Genomic DNA, 14,937 nt, shown 5'->3' on the forward strand with positions numbered 1-14,937 from the left:
TAGAAGACGTAACAGGAAAAATGTAGACGCAGAAAATTATGCAGGACCATCTAATGCGGAAGCATTGGAAAAAGCTCTCACATGGTTTGAAAACCAGAGTGTGATGCTGTGAGTTCAGCTACAATTAAAATGAATTAGAGATGTAGCAGCAGTGAAGAGAAAATTTTCTATGTGAAATGACAACTACCACATATTTTAAACAAAATTATAGTGATTGTCTGATGTGACTTATTAGCTACTTCATGATTAACGTTGCAATATTTCAGCAATTTTAAGAAAAAATATACTTATGCACGAAAACATATATTTTTATAACTGTAGAAAGAATACCACATAATAACGTACCTAAGAAGATAATCATACACCAGAGCCATAGCCTAACTTTGTAGAGTTAGTAATGAAAAATCACTTTTCTTCATACGTTCAACTATATAATTTTCCGATTATCCACAAGACTTACACCACTAATTAGTCCGGTTAGTCGAGTTTCCACTTTAATACTTATTACGGTCTGTGGAAAAGGTTTAGAAATGTAGGTTATTTATTTTTCGACACATTGGTGCTAGAAAACAAGTGCATTTCAGGAGATGATTATGGTCTTTCGCATACTATTTTACGGTTCCCTGATCGGTTTGATGAACACCAAACTGTACTATTGTCTTTAATGGTTTCCCGAAAATCTGGGGATCAGAATGTAATTCAGCCGTTCAGATCATTACTGCTACACTCCATAAACATTTCTCATAAAACAGATTTTTATAGAGATATGAGAAGGCCGGCCTGAAAGCACCTTTGTTGTTTAGTATACTTCTCGCTATGCAAATCAACAGACATGAATGTAAGGTGGAAGCATGACGAACCCCAAGTACACTTCCTGTGTATACAGTCCGCTTTTACAGAGTCGTACGCTTACTATCCCGCGCAGCACACTAAGCATTTTGCTGTTGCCACTCATGCAACGAACGTACACTAATGGCTGATGTGTCAGAAATAATTTGGACGACAAAAACAATTGACGCAACTATGATGCCCTAGAAGTTCCAAACAGTGCCCTCTGATCAGTTGTCCCCTGTCGAAAGAAGAATCTTGTGTCCTCCTGAGCAGTCTCACTAACTGCTGTTGGCTCTTACCTATACATCCATACCTATCATAAAAATGGATGTATGTTACGCATTTCCTCGTAAACCAACAGTCCTATTCCAATCAAACTTCGTACCCACATAATTTACTAGGTGGAAAACATCGCTGTGAGGCCACAACCACCTACTGATTCAAGGGGTGGAGGTGAAACAGTAGTGCACACAACGATGCTCGAATACCTACAGTTTAGTGATTCAGTATTTGAGAACATAAGCACTTAGTGCCTAGTAATAAGCTTTACAAAACCTTTACAAAATTTTTTCTCCCTGAGGACCCCTACAATGTGATGATAGAGGAAAATGGTATCGCCTACAACATTTTCGCTGTTCATGAAAATGGCTTTCTAATTTACACCTAATGGCCATTAAATTTACTACACCAAGAAGAAATGCAGACGATCAACTGGTATTCATTGGACAAATATATTATACTAGAACTGACATGTGATTACATTTTCACACAATTTGGGTGCATAGGTCCTGAGAAATCAGTACCCATAACAACCACCTCTGGCCGTAGTAACGGCCTTGATACGCCTGGCCATTTAGTCAAACAGAGCTTGGATGGCATGTACAGGTACAGCTGCCCATGCAGCTGGAACACGATACCACTGTTAATCAAGAGTAGTAACTGGCGTATTGTGACGAGCCATTTGCTCGGCCACCATTGACCAGACATCTTCAGTTGGTGAGAGATCTGGAGAATGTGCTGGGCAGGGCAGCAGGCGAACATTTTCTGTATCCAGAAAGGCCCGTACAGGACCTGCAACATGCTGTCTTGTATTATCCTGCTGAAATGTAGGGTTTCCCATGCATCGAATCAAGGGTACAGCCACGGGTCGTAACACATCTGAAATGTAACGTCCACTGTTCAAAGTGCCGGCAATGCGAACAAGAGGTAACGGAGGCTTGTAACCAATGGCACCCCATACCATCACGCCTGGTGATACACCAGTATGGCGATGACGAATACACGCTTCCAATGTGCGTTCACCGAGGTGTCGCCAAACAAGGATGCGACCATCATGATTCTGTAAACAGAACCAGGATTCATCCGAAAAAATTACGTTTTGCCATTCCTGCACCCAGGTTCGTCGTTGAGTACATCAACACAGGCGCTCCTGTCTGTTATGCAGCGTCAAGGGTAACTGCAGCCATCGTCTCCGATCTGATAGTCCCTGCTGCTGCAAACGTCGTCGAACTGTTCGTGCAGATGGTTGTTGTCTTGCTAACGTCTCCATCTCTTGACTCAGGGATCGAGACGTGGCTGCACGATCCGTTACAGCCATGCGGATAAGATGCCTGCCATCTCGACTGCTAGTGATACGTGGCCGTTGGAATCCAGCACGGCGTTCCGTATTACCCTCCTGAACCCACCGATTCCATATTCTGCTAACAGTCAGTAGATCTCGACCAACGCGAGCAGCAATGTCGCGATACGATAAACCGCAATCGCGATAGGCAACAATACGACCTATATCAGAGTCGGAAACGTGATGGTACGCATTTCTTCTCCTTACACGATGCATCACAATAACGTTTCACCAGGCGCTCCTGTCTGTTATGCAGCGTCAAGGGTAACTGCAGCCATCGTCTCCGATCTGATAGTCCCTGTTGCTGCAAACGTCGTCGAACTGTTCGTGCAGATGGTTGTTGTCTTGCTAACGTCTCCATCTCTTGACTCAGGGATCGAGACGTGGCTGCACGATCCGTTACAGCCATGCGGATAAGATGCCTGCCATCTCGACTGCTAGTGATACGTGGCCGTTGGAATCCAGCACGGCGTTCCGTATTACCCTCCTGAACCCACCGATTCCATATTCTGCTAACAGTCAGTAGATCTCGACCAACGCGAGCAGCAATGTCGCGATACGATAAACCGCAATCGCGATAGGCAACAATACGACCTATATCAGAGCCGGAAACGTGATGGTACGCATTTCTTCTCCTTACACGATGCATCACAATAACGTTTCACCAGGCGCTCCTGTCTGTTATGCAGCGTCAAGGGTAACTGCAGCCATCGTCTCCGATCTGATAGTCCCTGTTGCTGCAAACGTCGTCGAACTGTTCGTGCAGATGGTTGTTGTCTTGCTAACGTCTCCATCTCTTGACTCAGGGATCGAGACGTGGCTGCACGATCCGTTACAGCCATGCGGATAAGATGCCTGCCATCTCGACTGCTAGTGATACGTGGCCGTTGGAATCCAGCACGGCGTTCCGTATTACCCTCCTGAACCCACCGATTCCATATTCTGCTAACAGTCAGTAGATCTCGACCAACGCGAGCAGCAATGTCGCGATACGATAAACCGCAATCGCGATAGGCAACAATACGACCTATATCAGAGTCGGAAACGTGATGGTACGCATTTCTTCTCCTTACACGATGCATCACAATAACGTTTCACCAGGCAACGCCGGTCAACTACTGTTTGAGTATGACAAATCGGTTGGAAACTTTCCTCATGTCAGCACGTTGTAAGTGTCACCACCGGCGCCAACCTTGTGTGAATGCTCTGAAAAGCTAATCATTTGCGTATCACAGCATCTTCTTCCTGTCAATTGAATTTCGCGTCTGTAGCACGTCATCTTCGTGGTGTAGCAATTTTAAAGACCAGTAGTGTATTATTCCTTACTGCTAGCTGTAGTCATGTTTCCCAGACAGTAGCCACATACACCACTCGATTTACCTGCAAAATTCTGTTGTTGTAGACCACATTTTTCAGGAGGTACGACATGGTAAACACTGAGCTGTTAGGAAATGAAACTGAAAAACGAAGTTCACCTGATATACGGGTGAAATGTGTGCACAAACACACAAGGAATATGTTAAATATGTGTGAAAAATATTTGATACACTTATACATGTAGAAACCTACGGGTAAACAGCTCGTCCCAAACCTCTGGAACGATTTCAACCAAATTTAGTACGCATATTAGTTACAATCTGAAAATGAATATCGTGAGGGGAGAACCAACAGATTACTACTGGCATGCGCGTGTTAACGTGAAGAAGGGGACAGGAGGGAAAGGACAGACCGTGGGGGAAGGAAGTTCAAAAATGGCTCTGAGCACTATGGGACTTGACTTCTAAGATCATGAGTATCCTAGAACTTAGAACTATTTAAACCTAATTTAAACTAAGGACATCACACACATCCATGCACGAGGCAGGATTCGAACCTGCGATTGTAGCGGTCGCGCGGTTCCAGACTGTAGCGCCTAGAACCGCTCGGCTACACCGGCCGGCGGGGAAGGAGGAAATGGGCACAAGTAGGGGGAAGAGATGGACAGGAAGAGGGCAATGGGGAAATGGTCAGAGAAAAGAAAGCGGAGAAAGTGATATAGGCAGAGGAAAGACAAGGATGATATGGAGGGAGGGAGAGTAGGAGACAGACAAAGGGAAGAGGAGCAGATGGAATTAGAATGAGAAGGATGAGATGGGTAGAGAGGGCAGGAGCAGATTGACAGAAAGTCTGGGAGGTGGAGGAGATTTGCAAGGGGGGGGGGGGGGGTTAAAGAGGAAATTAACAGAAAGGGAGATGGATAGTGGAGGGAGGAAAAAATGAAGAATAAAGACTGGAATAAACATGTGCTAAGTTGTTCTGTATACAATAAGTTCCAGAAGATTTTGTGTTGCGTTGGGCACCTAATGAAGTCCTACGTCAAATTATGTATCCAAAAGTCTAACCGGATAATGATGGAAATGCGAAGAGATAACACGAGAAAGCACTGTAAATTACGGAAAATATATCAATGGAAAGATTAAAAGCGAATAATTGCCGTAAGTGGTACACACGATGTCCCCCAAAATACTTTTACTTGTATAGGATTGAAATACTCCACACTCCGCAAATATTCATGATCTATATCTAAACGGAAGGTGTATATTGGAGTGTTAACGTTTAAATGGTGTTCGTACTTCAGCTAGAGCAGAATGTAGATTCTCACTGATGTTTACATTGCAATTCCACAAACAGACTTAAGCCTGTGGCAGAAAACGTTTTCACCCACTGACAACGTCTTCAGGATGTTCCTTCCCCTATCAGGAGGATCTTCTACATTCGCTGGCAGCCACAGTATATTAACAGTACTGTGCAAAGCCCTCGGTAACTTTGATGAGCGCAGCGGTCTCCCTCCTGAAGTACTTTATTTAAAGCGATCATACGACATTAAAGATGTGTCTTGTGCGGTCTTTCTAGCTCGAACAGGTAGTTTAATTATGCAGATCATCTGAAAGTCCTCAAGACCGTCAGCTTCTATCTTTTTAATGAGTTCTTTTATTATGCATTTCCCAAGAGAGGCTTGAACAGCTGCTGCTCAATGAATACAGCATCATAAAAAAATCAAGAACCAAGGACAACCTGTATCAGTACATATTATAAGAAAACGAAAAGCAAAATTCGCTAAAATTTTGGTTTTAGAATTATGTTACATTCTTTCCACAATTATTCAAGATACCACTGGAACAGACACGCACGTGAAAACATAGAGGAGAGTGATTTCATTGCACTTTTCTTAAAGTTGACAGCTAGCTGCTGTGACTTTCGGAAGATTCTGAAGGGAACCTGCATAGTAGAATGCCGAGCTGGCTGGTATTCAGATGCAACTGAAGTAAGGCTGGTTTCCAACAGAATCTGCAAAAGGTAAGGAAAATTTTATGTACCTGCCATACATCAAGCAAATAGCTCCTAACTCGGTATTCGAAAGAGGCAACGGCCTTGCCACAGTGGATACACCGGTTCCCGTGAGATCACCGAAGTTAAGCGCTGTCGGGCGTGGTCGGCACTTGGATGAGTGACCATCCAGGCTGCCATGTGATGTTGCCATTTTTCGTGGTGCACTCAGCCTCGTGATGCCAATTGAGGAGCTACTCGACCGAATAGTAGCGGCTTCGGTCAAGAATACCATCATAACGACTGGGATACCGGTGTGCTGACCCCACGCTCCTCCTATCTGCATCCTCCACTGAGGATGGCACGGCGGTCGGATGGTCCCGGTAGGCCACTCGTGGCCGGATGACGGAGTGCTTTGCTCGATATTCGAAAGGCGGTATAAGAGGGCATATGCCTCCACTCAAGTCAGTATCAACGGTATCAGAGACTTAATCAACAGTAGTTATCAACAGTTCCTCAAGATAGAATCCGGATGGTGTAAATAGTCGCCGCCCAGAGCAGCCTACCCAAGCGTTTCACTAGTGATCGAACAAACGGCAGTCAAATAAAAACGGGCCTGATGAGAAAATAATTATATAAACTTTTTATTGTTTCAAAAGTAATAGTTGTAATAGTAAATACATTTATCCAACTGTGAGACAAGCCGGTCCAAGACCTCCATGGAAAAATGTTTTTGGTTGCCTACGAAACTATGATTATAACCAGATGTGCACTTCTTTGTCCAAAGCAAATCGACAGTCACGAATGTCTTGGGCCCGCCCCATGTTGCCAAATTTCGCTAGGAAGCTCTTAAAATCGTCCACACAGTCCCAAATCTCCTAATGCAGTTCCCATAGTTTTGTAGACCTCAAGAAAGACTACGTGGCTGTCGATTAGCTTCGGAGGAAGAGGTGTGCGCCTGCATACAGTCATGACGTATGCAAAACTTTTTGCGCGGAGGCAGCTGTCTCATTTTCATCTGACTGCCCCTTATCGATTAAAGTCTAGGCCGGAGCTAAATTTAGATTGCGCATTTGAACTTTAAACTATTCAGACGTACTACAGTTAAGTATGTTTAAGTTCTTGTCAACAAATTATTTGAAATTGTTGCTAATCTATATTGCTAACAATTGCCATAAAAAGTGCCTAGCCAATCCTACCTGGTCCTGTGACAAAGCATTATAACTTTGCATGAAATCAACCCACTTCGGAATAGAAACTCTCGGTGGTAGACGGTTCTCTATTTGTTCCATAATTATTTTTGACACCAACAGCATTTGGTGAACAGATCATTTACGTTCTAAGGAAACGAGAAAAAATTCAAGTAATATTTGATCAGAGAATTATTACAGAGTCTTCATACCAGCGTTGATGTATGTATGGAGAAGAAACAATTCATATAAAACATTGAGGACCGTTTTTTAATCTTTTCAACCAGTTTACAGGTAACAGTAATTCCTTAAGATACACTTGAGATCTGTACTCTGAATCTCGGAGAAACTGATAGCTAAAGACACAAGATTTCCTCAGACAGAGCAATAAATAGATACTGGCTGCAGTCGGACATTATTTCTCTGCATAACTACCAACCAGTTTTGGCAACAACGCTGAGCTCACATCCCATGACATACTCACGCGATGTACACAAATAGGACTCCTAGACTAACTTCAGATCTACAACATACTACATTTTCGAATACACATTCTTTTGCAATGATTTGGTATTGGCAACGGCGTGTAATCAACTGCAGTTCATACTTTGCTCGTATTTCTTACACATCAGGCATTGAATAGCAACTAGGCAAAGTAATTAAGTGGGTGGGTGGATTTTCGGCATCCTTTTCTGCATTTCGTGGCCATTGTTTGAAAGCAGTTGCTTCTTTCCTTCCTTTTCTGGTAAAAAATATTTGCTTTTTAGTTTGTACTTTAACGAGCCCTTCTCTTCATTTGTTATTCTAGTTTATTTTAAGATAGAAACTGTGGTACATAACGTGTTCATTTGATGTAAGAGACACTCTATTCTTCGTACACCTTGAGTTCTCTATGATCAACCAGCCTACAACGTCAACCAGAAGTTATCATTGTTTACGTCCAGCAAGGCTGAACACTGAGTTCTCATGAAAAATATTTCGACGACAGACCTGATAGTCTTCGACGTATGGTGCAGAAGCTACTGTCCAAATCGATAGCGTCAATGAGAATATATCGCAGCAATTGATAAAGAAGTCTAGGTTAGTATTCGAAACACTCTACAAAAGTTTTTAACGGACAATCTGGTACTCGGTGAGTTTATACACTATATCTTCTCTCAATGTATTTTTTTTTTTAGTATTCGTGGTAGCTTCAATCCAGTAATTAAACAAAAAAATAATATGTTGCAAGCTTTCTTTATTTTTCGTTATCTTTATCCTCATTTTATTTTGGTCGATTCGAGTCTAATGAAAAAAGACTTAGTGTGCTTTTAAAATGAAGAAGATGAGGGATCTTTAGACCTACCAATATATAGTTTGGTATCAACTCTGACGAATCATATGTACGGAATTTGAGCGGAGATTCTTTGAATACCATTTTCTGCGTGAACAACAGCCATGTCAGACTGCATTTTTGTCACAATATTGTGTAATCGAATTTTGTGCATTCTGTGGATTCGAAGTTCGTAAATGGATGTCCGTGTCACACACAATATTTGTCAATATTAACGAGTCATAATGCCGCTCTGCCTGCCAGAATAGCAATTTCCCGCCTCCTTTCCTGCGTTTTGAAATTCTGCCAGCACTTGTCATTTGTTATCTGCAAAACAGTCGTGACGGCTCATTAACAAGCATATTCTCTGCAGAAAACAAAACAGGGTGACACTGCCTGATAGTGCCGTATTGTTAAACCAGCAGGGCAAGGAATGTAGCATTGCTCATTGGCGTAAAACATAACAAAAAACTATGAGATAAATGACATCAGTGTTTCAAAAGAGTTTATCACATGTTTCTCTTCGGTTGCAGTGTAAGCGAACTGCTCGTCCCGACTAACCAGCATTTCTGATTTAAAAGTTCGGCAATTGTTGTCTTACTGAAATCTGTTGCTTGTATGACAGTTTGTTACACTTAGTGCATGGTAAACTGTGTTACGAGATTCTCCAGTTCCCATATGTTGTATCAAATAGAAGCAGTAAAGGATTACGTCTAATAATGAACAAAGAAATATATAGATAAGCTATCACAGACAGAATAACGAATGCTTTAACGTAGGCCAGAGAGACACGAAACAATGATCTTCCACAATAGTACAAGTATATATGACTACCAGCTCAGCAGCTGATGAAGAGGCTGAAACAAAATATGATACTGTTAAGAAAAGGAAGCAGCTACTCAGGTGGTAGAGTACTTGTGGAGCACACATAAGGTCTTTTAGGCTGTTTGGTAGGTCGAGGTAGTCAGATGAACACTCATCAGTCTATACGCAGCAAGAGAAGTCAGCCCGCGCTCAGAGTAGAAACACTTCGACTGTCAAATTGTCGAAGTATTCGTAACAAAGTTCCCCAGCGCAAATTAATCTTTGGGCCGAGAGCTGGCTGAAACCCGAAGTGGAAACTCTTGAGATATTTAGCGAATCTATCGTAGACATATTAGAGGCCACACGAGGGAGAGTGTTCATTGCACTAGACAAAAATATTGTCTCTGTCGAAGTCGAAACTGAGTGTGATGGTGAAGTTATCTGGTCTCGTATAACAAGTGTAGGTAAAACCAAGTTAATTGTTGGATGTTTTTACCGGCCACTCGATTCCACTGCGACAGTTATAGAGTCATTCAAGGAAAGTTTACCATCAGTAGAACGTAAATACCCAGATCATGCAATACTAATAGGAGGCGACTTTAACATACCGAGTATAAACTGGGATGCATTGTATTTGGATTCATTGCGGGGAGGGGGGTACTGACAGACCGTCTTGCACAGTAGTACTTCTGAACATGTTTTCTGCGAACTATCTTGAGCAGCTAGTTCGGCAGCTCACACGCAGTGTATATAACATAGACCTTGCAGCTACAAAAAGGCGGGACCTTATCGACAACGTCAGTATAGAAACAGGGATTAGCGCTCATGATGTCATTATAGTAACTATGGCTACGAAAGTTAATAAATCGGTCAAGAAGGTTACGAGAGTGTTTCTACTAGAAAGAGCAGATAAGCATTTGTTAATATCTCACTTTGACATTGAACTGACCTCACTTATGTCCAGTAAGCTGGGAGTAGAGGAATTATGGCCAAAGTTTAAGTAGACTTTAATTCGACGTCTGTAGAGGTATGTAACTAGTAACTTGGATTAAGGATGGCAAAGACCCACCTGGTTTAACAACGAAATTCGGAAAATGCTGAGATAGCAGTGTGTGTGTGTGTGTGTGTGTGTGTGTGTGTGTGTGCGTGTGTGTGTGTGTGTGTGTGTGTTGAAATTAGGATGAAGTACAGGATGTAGATATTCTTCTGGCGTTTAATGGTAAAAATAGCAACCCACACCTGGTAAGGTAAGCAACAGGGTATATCTACATTTGCACATTTACTTATACAGCGTCTATCATGGGAAGTATAGAAAAGCTGGAAAAAATGTGGAGAAAACGGCAACAAATGTCAAAACGTATGGTAAAATCCGAATGCAACATGGTCGTACATCATATCTATACTTATACATAGGAAGAGGACTAATTTTTTGTGACATCAGATTAGATCGGATTCGTATGGGTTATTTTCTAGAAAGCTACAAGTTTGTATCAAGGAAGAAAAGTATTAGAATCACAGGACCATCAGCTCCTAATATGACTGAGCAGTCTACGTTAAAAGTTGAGATACCTTACAGACTCCTTAGCAAAATTCTATGGATGATTTTACAGATGTAGTATCGGTACAGAGTGCCTGTTATGACTAGATATATGAGAGAGAGTCTACATCTACATTTATACTCCGTAAGCCACCCAACGGTGTGTGGCGGAGGGAACTTCACGTGCCAGTGTCACTACCTCCCTTTCCTGTTCCAGCCGCGTATGGTTCGCGGGAAGAACGACTGCCGGAAAGCCTCCGTGCGCGCTCGAATCTCTATTTTTGCATTCGTGATCTCCTCGAGAGGTATAAGTAGGGGGAAGCAATATATTCGATACCTCATCTAGAAACGCACCCTCTCGAAACCTGGACAGCAAGCTACACCGCAATGCAGAGTGCCTCTCTTGCAGAGTCTGCAACTTGAGTTTGCTAAACATCTCCGAAGTGCTGTCACGCTTACCAAATAACCCGGTGACGAAACACGCCGCTCGTGTTTGGATCTTCTCTATCTCCTCTGTCAACCCGACCTGGTACACATCCCACACTGATGAGCAATACTCAAGTATAGGCCGAACGAGTGTTTTGTAAGCCACTTCCTTGTTTGATGGACTACATTTTCTAAGGACTCTCCCAATGAGTCTCCACCTGGCACCCGCCTTACCAACAACTAATTTTATATGATTCTTCCACTTCAAATCGTTCCATACGCATACTCCCAGATATTTTACAGAAGTAACTGCTATCAGTGTTTGTTCTGCTATCATATAATCACACAATATAGGATCCTTCTTTCTATGTATTCGCAATACATTACATTTGTCTATGTTATGGGTCAGTTGCCACTCCCTCCACCAAGTGCCTATCTGCTGCAGAACTTCCTGCATTACGCTGCAATTTTCTAATGCTGCAACTTCTCTGTATACTACAGCATTATCCGCGAAATGCCGCATGGAACTTCCGACACTATCTACTAGGTCATTTATATATATTGTGAAAAGAAATAGTCCCATAACACTCCCCTGTGGCACTCCAGAGGTTACTTTAACGTCTGCAGACTTCTCTCCATTGAGCAAAATATGCTGTGCTGTTGCAAATATTCTCGGGTTTGCCGCCGGATTGTATTGTGTAACTCGCACAATATTTCGTCGATGCAACTGCTCGATCATCAGGTGGTGGTAGCTGCTGTTATCACTGCTCTCATATAATCACACAATATAGGATCCTTCTTTCTATGTATTCGCAATACATTACATTTGTCTATGTTATGCAGTGATAACAGCAGCTACCACCACCTGATGATGTCGAGCAGTTGCATCGACGAAATATTGTGCGAGTTACACAATACAATCCGGCAGCAAACCAGAGAAGGGTATTTGCAGCAGATCCGTCGGTAAAGCATGAAAAGTCACATGCAGTGTTTGCTAAAAACTCTTCAATCCAGCCACACAGCTGGCCTCAAATTCCGTACGCTCTTACTTTGTTTATCAGGCGACAGTGCGGAACTGTATCGAACTCCTCCCGGAAGTAAAGGAAAATGGCATCTACCTGGGTGCCTGTATCTAATATTTTCTGGGTTTCGTGAACAAATAAAGCAAGTTTCCGGAATCCATGTAGATTCCTACAGAGTAGATAGATTCTAGGTTTTCAGAAATGACATGATACGCTAGCAGAAAACATGTTCTAAAAATCTACAGCAGATCGATGTCGGAGATATAGGCCTATAGTTTTGCGCATCTGCTCGACGACTCTTCTTGAAAACTGGAACTACTGTTCTCTTTTCCAATCATTTGGAACCTTCCGTTTCTCTAGAGATTTGCGGTACACGGGTGTTGGAAGGGGGACAAGTTCTTCCGCGTAGTCTGTGTATAATCGAATTGGTATCCCGTCAGTTCCAGTGAACTTTCCTCTGTTAAATGATTTCAGTTGCTTTTGTATTCCTTGGACACTTATTTCGATATCAGCCATTTTTTCGGTCTTCCTCTGTTAAAAAGCTTTGGAGAAAGGTGTTTAGTATTTCAACGTTACGCGTGTCATCCTCTGTTTCAATGCCATTATCATCCTAGAGTGACTGGATATGCTGTTTCGATCCAAAATGACGCCAAACGCACTTTAAAAGTGGAAAGATGATGCATTATAGAGAGACTTGGTGGCAAGTCGAAATTGGAACATTGGCGCTAGTCCTGTGAACGTGAGCAAATGGAAATGTCTTTTTATTCAAAATGTTGTGATGTTCTTTAGAAATACATGAGATTTGCAGGACATGGGTGTTTGGAATCACAAAACATTTGGATTCAATATAAAGTGTTATAATTCCAGTGCTGAAAAGCGATACACGTGGATCACTTATTGATGAAATCATTAGAAATATGCTGACAGAGGTTAAAAGGACTTTCTGCAAAACGTGGATAGCATACATTTTATCTGTATGAATTAGATTAGCGACTGATACTATTGCTCAGCGTTGTCAACTCCTTAAAACCATATATCTCACATACAACAACGTTTTAGACAGTCTGCTCTGGCGATAACAGTTTCAGTAATATACCTGTTTCGTCACATATACAACTGAGAGTTTGGGAGGAGGGTGAATGCATGTTGGGGAGAGACGGTCAAAGATGGATGCAGTCAATGCAGATACTGCTCATATCTCATCGTCACTGTGAGGCAGGTTGCACCCAGCACTGCTGATTCATCAGGCTCGTTTTATAGCTTCTTTGCCAGCATGCAAGCACCCTTCGCCATCCAATGGTTTTAACGTTTAAAATTTTATTGTCATGTATTATTATTATGTAAGTAGGAAATTAGACCCTTGCCATAGACTGGACCTTGGTAGTGAATTCCCTTCATTAGTATGCATCCTGAGTATCACTGTGCATACATAAAAAAATTCATCCAACCCCTAGTACTCAGTAAACACAAACACAATATAATGTGTAACTACTTCCACACTTAGAGGGTATGTCTGGAAGTAGTGCCATTTTGCCTTTTCCCAGTGTGTCTTACAAATGATCAACTAAATTGTGTTTGACATATGGGGGCTAGCCACAAAACATTTTCCCTGTCAATAATCTTAATTCTTAAATGTGAAAACTGATTACACACTCTTACACATTTGGTATGCTCATATAAAGTATGAATTCTGCGACATTTACTACTACTACAGAGGGTGCGAGTGCACCACGATGAGGATCTAAGCATAGAATGTGAGTATTATCATATCACGTTATACACACATTATGATGGCCCTCCTTACTATGTTAGTACTATTACATTCATCCAAACAGTTGGGCTTGGGAGTGTCATCTAGCATTTCGATGGGCATCAGACCTGATAGTTTAATAAATATACTCCACAAAGTGTTCCATTTGCAGACTAGCGCGATGCATACAGACTAAACACAGATATGTTGCTTGTCGTTGTGGGAGTCACAACCCACTCTGTGGCTCTGATGCATCCAAATCACAGCTCACACAAGCTATTATCCTACACATTTACAAACACTAACAAGGAAATAGTCCAATATGACATGTCAAAACATGCCTGAATACGTTTATGTGGGAAGAATACGCCCAAAGAAAGACAGCGCCTAAATTTAAGTATTAAGAAACACAGCAAGCATTTTTTTTTAATGTTGAAAACTGCCTAATTCGGAACTCTCCAGGGTGCTGGATGAATGTATACCGCTACAAGACTCGGTATGAGCTATGCTGTAGATTGTATCTTGGTGGTATTCTAGGTCTGGGTTATTGTCCATTCGTCATAAGCAAATAGTATTTCGAAATCAGTATGGGAAACAATCGCTACTGTAAAGAACTAGGAAAATTCTAGCGATAGTAAATCAAACAATGCAGAGAACAGCTAAGCATCTCCAGAGGCCTGACTATCTTGCTGGCGAAGGTATTGATCAAATTGTACGTTCCTGTTACATAAAGGAGATGCTCCATTGAGCAGACTCAGACTATTGATATTAAAATTTTTGCATGTATTTAGTTCTAATGCCGTGCTACAATTTGTCCGCTGGGAAGTAATACGAGTTTATGTGTTGTTGATCATATTATCATGACATCTTTTCTGGTTTATGCCTCATAAAGTTATATTTTAGTTGAATGTGTGCTTGCTGTGGAAGACTATAGTTATAATGCAATATTTAGTAATGGCAGGATGTGATAACACGCCTCGTTATTCTACTTAAAAAAAGTAATTTGTTATTGAGTTACAAAAATATACACTGTATGATTATTGTTTCAGTTATTTATTGTGGAAATTGATTAAACAAACACGAATACTAACAGTCATATTATGCACTATTTCTTCGTGGAATACTATATTATTCCGCC

General features: G+C 41.7%; 1 pseudogene; it reads left to right on the forward strand.

Annotated features, from left to right (window-relative positions):
• Positions 1-5,853: 5,853 nt before the first annotated feature.
• On the forward strand, positions 5,854-5,971 carry LOC126268415 (5S ribosomal RNA; annotated as a pseudogene).
• Positions 5,972-14,937: the final 8,966 nt, after the last annotated feature.

This window comes from Schistocerca gregaria, chromosome 4 (assembly GCF_023897955.1).
Source record: "Schistocerca gregaria isolate iqSchGreg1 chromosome 4, iqSchGreg1.2, whole genome shotgun sequence".
NCBI classification, from domain to species: Eukaryota; Metazoa; Arthropoda; class Insecta; order Orthoptera; family Acrididae; genus Schistocerca; species Schistocerca gregaria.